The sequence below is a fragment of the Sebastes fasciatus genome, chromosome 18, assembly GCF_043250625.1.
Source record: "Sebastes fasciatus isolate fSebFas1 chromosome 18, fSebFas1.pri, whole genome shotgun sequence".
Lineage (NCBI taxonomy): Eukaryota > Metazoa > Chordata > Actinopteri > Perciformes > Sebastidae > Sebastes > Sebastes fasciatus.
In genome coordinates this window covers 21,358,671-21,364,171 of record NC_133812.1, presented here as the reverse complement: position 1 = coordinate 21,364,171, position 5,501 = coordinate 21,358,671, and positions in this window count along the sequence as shown.

The window sequence follows — 5,501 nt, the reverse complement described above, 5'->3', positions numbered from 1 at the left end:
ACCCATTCCTCCACATTACAGCAGATCTGTTCAGACAGGCTGCTGCTGCTGCTGCTGCTGCTGCTGCTGCTGCTGCTGCTGAGTTGAGGGTGTGTGCTGCCTGGATGTGGTGTGTATGTGTGTGTGAGTCATGTCTCATGGTGTGAGCCTTTATGCTTCAAATAAACTACCTGTACACTTCATACGAGGGCAATGAAGCAAAAACAGGCTTAGTCATCGTTTTTGTTCTCGATTGCATCGATTCATTTTGTGATTATTTTCACAACAGTCTGCCTCGCTGACCTTCTGCCACGAGCAAAGAGAAGAGAGAAAACGTACTGTATGAAAAAGAAATACGGGCGGCATACGTGAATGTCAGATCTATCAGTCATCAAATTATATTAAATAGTTTTGCCTCACAACTTGTTGATGTTGCAAATGCGCAAAATCTCGTAGTGACCTCAAGCTTATTGTCTATTTTGTGGCCGTCTTTGTACTTATAGCGCTTAGCTAAACTAGCAGCTCTGTGAGGCTGTAATGGTCTTTTATTATTTTTATATATATTTTTTCAAAAGAAAGATTAAAATTGAGGTCCAAACTTTGCCTCTGATCTTCAGCAGTCAATTTGAAGTAAATATAAAAATTGGCCAAATGACAGAGCCAGATTAAAGGTCCTCGGTAACCTATATGAAAAGGGTTTATCGTGTTGTGAACATGATATGTTCGGGGATGTGTGTGGCAATATTGCATAGTTTAAATAGATAAAACTTAAGATAGTTAAAGCTGAAATGATTAGTTGATTAATCGATAGACGACAAATAATCAGCAAGTAGATTGATAATCGATTAATTGTTGGTGTAATTTTTGAATGCCACACTTTCCCTAGCTAGAGTTACTAAATTAATTTAATTAAGGAACTTAATGTTATATGATTGTGAACTCAATATCTTGATTTATACAGTATTTGGACTGTTGGTCAAGCATTGTAATAACTTCATTGACAACTGACATTTCATAGACCAAATGATTAATATGTTAATTCCGAAACTAATCGTCAGATTAATCAATGATGAAAATAGACCTTAGTTGCACCCCTTGTTAATATTGTTAAACCACTTGTCTTACTGTTAGAACAGTTATTACAATACATCCTGTGGGAAACACAGGAATGTCTGCACCAAATTGAATGACCAGTAATCTAATCAAGGAGTCGATAGATTTCACTATGAACCAAAAATGTTCATCTGCTGGTGGCGCTACATGAAAAGTAAGGTGATCACCAAATTAGTATTCATCCTCTGGGAACCATGAATGTCTGATCCAGATTTTATGATGATACATCCCATAGTTGTGGAGATATTTCAGACATAAATATCCCTATTTAGAAATTGGAGGCCACTGCAAAATTAGTTCCTTTCGCACTTATATATATTTTGATTGTGTGTGCAAAGCTCTGATTTCTCCATTTTATGTCTTTCATGGAAAAACACCTGATTAAGTCCACAGGAACAAAGACAAACTCGTCATGTCTCAACTGTGTGGTCCTGGCAGTAGCATCGCTGCAGGAGCCTGACAGCAGCCAGATGAAAGCTGGTGTGACTGAGAGTCATACAACCCTCAGAGAGCGCATGTGGTGCTATTGATGAGCTGCCACTTCATCGCTTTACTCCCTCGGTGGTAGCGTGTTGTACTCTGATATGGAACCAAGAAAGAAAATAAAAGTAAATATTTTATACAAGCGTGTCCAGCTTTTCCCAAAATACGTTTTTATAATCAGTTGTGCTGTAGGTTGTTTGAAATAACAAGTCATAGCTTCAGGTAATTAAATATACTGTAAAGACCACACTTTTTTTACGGCTTTAATCTGCCAAGTAAGTGTGTACAAGAATATAGAAGGAATTTTACTACAAGGTATTTTGTTGCTCTCAATGTACATACACAGAAATAGACATACGGCTAAAAACAAGGACAACAAAGGTAAACAAACATTTGACAATGACTACTATAAACATATGGATGGATGGATGGAATAAGCTCTAGTTTCATTCTACCAAAATGAAACTTTATGTTTTGAAAGTTATTATATTTCCATAACGTGTTATCCGCCATCAGTAGACATGAAAGGTCCAATCAAACAATGGAGTAATGAAGAGCTCATTATAGCTGATATTCTTCCTAAACTTGGTGCAGTCTTAGAAGAACATGTCGTTCTGTATCGAGCTAATTCAACGAATATGTGTAGAGCTAATTGGTACACGTAGCTGCTGACTGGCCCGACTGATGGTCTCCTGTCCCATTTCAGTCGCAGTCATGACAGAGTGTGAACCTCCTGTTGTGAAACAAGCTGGGAACAGGGAAAGGAAGAAATTATTAAAATTGGTTGGAAATCCAATCTGTAGCAGTGGCATAACATGGCAGCGTATGTTGGCAGGTGGAGGTGTCCGCTCTACTAACTGCTGTCTTGTTTACGTTGTTTATAATATAAGATTTCATGAGAAAATGTGCAAATGAGAGAAACTTCTCTCAAGTCTTACTGCAGTCCTGTTGTTGTGTGCTATGAAGTGTAACTATTTAAACTGTCGTTGCAGCTCGGGCTGTGTATAAGCAAGAATCTGACGTTACGATGCGTATCATCATACCTGGGTAACGATTCAATATATTGCGATACCGTAAACAAAGTGATATATTGAGGGGTTTTTTCTATACGATTACTTTTTTGAGTATTGACTTTTTAACGGCTTGTTAAGCTATACTATACTATGACATATTTTACGACTTTTTTTTACATACTATAATATGACTTTTTCTAACATTTTTCAACATACTATACAATGACATTTTTCTGGACATTTTTGTTATAGTAAAAAAAAAAGTCATAGTATAGTATGGTGAAAAATGTTGGAAAAAAGTCATAGTATGGTATGTAAAAAAAAGTCGTAAAATATGTCACAGTATAGTCCAAAAATTTCATGAAAAAAAGTCAAAATATAGTATGGCGAAAAATTTCATGAAAAAAAGTCAAAATATAGTATGGCGAAAAATTTCATGAAAAAAAGTCATTGTATAGTTTGTTGAAAAATGTCATGAAAAAAAGTCATTGTATAGTTTGTTGAAAAATTTCATGAAAAAAAGTCATTGTATAGTTTGTTGAAAAATTTCATCAAAAAAAGTCAAAATATAGTATGTCCAAAAATGTCATGAAAAAAAGTCTTAGTATAGTATGTCGAAAAAAAGTAATGTTAAAAAGTCATAGTATAGTATAACGAAAAATTTTATGAAAAAAGCGTCATGGAAAAAGCATGTTGAAAAATGTCATGAAAAAAAGTCGTGTATAATATGTCATAAAAAAGTCATAGTGTGTCGAAAAATGTCATGATAAAGAACCATTGATCAGCAGGCTTATTTGTATACATCAACATTCATGAGGTGCTTTGCATTGACCATTTATGATTGATTGTGGGGGTTTAGAGGGCGGGAATATGAGGCTGATCCATGTGCGGACAATTCCAAGTTGATTTAGGATTTATAAAATCAAATTACGCATTGGCAGGCGTACGCATAGTTTTATAAATCAGAAGATTTTTGGCATAAATACATTTTCTCATTTGTACGTACGCAAACATTTAGTGTGGATCCTACACACTGTTTTATAAATGAGACCCCTGGTTATTGAAGTCTTAAATTAAGTTTTAAAGTAGATTTCCCTTCGCTTTCCTGCCCTGTTTGCTGAAATAATAAACACTCTAAACCGTGCATTACATTCACAAGCTGCTTCACACCCTCTCCTGTGATGGAGGCAAAGTCAACGATCAATTCACTCATAATTATGAAAGTTATTTTGGCTCCAGAGAACACTCACAATGTGGGGAGAGCGAGAGAGAGAGAGAAAGGAAGTTTACCCATCCTGTCGTTTTAATTAGATCTAGATTTACCTTTCACAATCTTAAAAAGCCCCACTGAGGACTGCAGAAGTTCATTTGGCTTTGGGTTTTGTTTCTGAGCCTCTGCCACAGTTTGTTAGCAGACAGGATGTTGGCTGGGAAATGCAGCTACGCAGCTCAACAAGAGATTGTTTACTGATTTTCCCACCTTATGCTTGTAAGCTAGCAGGTGGGTTTTAACTCTAAATACAGAGTGTAATAACAACAATACATCTTGTGTGATATCAAATGTTTTTTCATTTGCTATATGCAGGGGTTGTTTGTAATTGTTTATTCACTTATATATTTAAGTAATTGATTATATTATGTTTATAACTGCTGTAACATTCTTTCTTGTCCTTTCAATATTAATTAAATGATAATTATTTTCTAATTAATATGGTTACAGATGAGAAGTTTAAAAGGACAATTGTTAATATCATTCTTATTTTTACTTTACTACTTGTCTTCACGTTAATAGAAAACATTGAAGGCCAATAAAACATGAATCTTAACAGCAGTGAGGAAAAACAGGTTTCTAATGGCAGCTTATTATTTCCAAAGATTAGGAGAAGCAATTTCCTCTCACAACTTTTAAATAAATAAAATATTCTTGAAATAAAAAAGATTAAAAAACATAATCATCCCAGTTGCTGTTCTTTTCCCCGAATGCCTCAGCCGGAAATAGCCATAATTCGTATTTTTTTTGTCTTATTTGATACTTTTAAATTAGTCATATGGAGGAGAGAAGCTGAGAGATTTCTTGGCAGTGACTTTTCGACTTTCGGAGAGTGAAGATACGTAGATAACAAGATAGAAAACCTAATGAATCCATCGGTACCGACCACGTCATACTAGCTTGTCGAGAAGGAAGCTAGATAACGCTTTGAAGTTGCACTAAATTTTGGCGAGGAAAAACTGTCACGGTCCCTTGACCTCTGACCTCAAGATATGTGAATGAAAATGGTTTCTATGGGTACCAACGAGTCTCCCCTTTACAGACATGCCCACTTTATGATAATCACAAGTCAGCACACTGACACACTGACAGCTGTTGTTGCCTGTTGGGCTTCAGTTTGCCATGTTATGATTTGAGCATATTTGTTATGCTAAATGCAGTACCTGTGAGGGTTTCTGGACAATATCTGACATTGTTTTGTGTTAATTCATTTTTCAATAATAAATATATACATACATTTGCATAAAGCAGCATATTTACCCACTCCCATGTTGATAAGAGTGTTAAATACTTAACAAATCTCCCTTTAAGGTACATTTTGAACAGATAAAACATGTGATTAATTTAGTTGAAGTTGAGAACCACTTAAATTAAACTACCAAACTGTATATAAAGTAGTTAAAACTAGCTCGACCAGCCACAACAGTAAAATGCTGCTAATACATTGATTCATCAGTATTAATACTCAAATATAGATATTCGATAATAGGGCCAAATTTATGCAGAATGAGTACATTTATTTTCTATAATTTAAGTAATGACAATACGTCCTGACTTTTACTTGTGTAGGATTATTTTTACATTGTGGTATTGGTACTTTAAATAAAAGGATCTTAAAACTTTTTCAATCACAGTTTAAATGA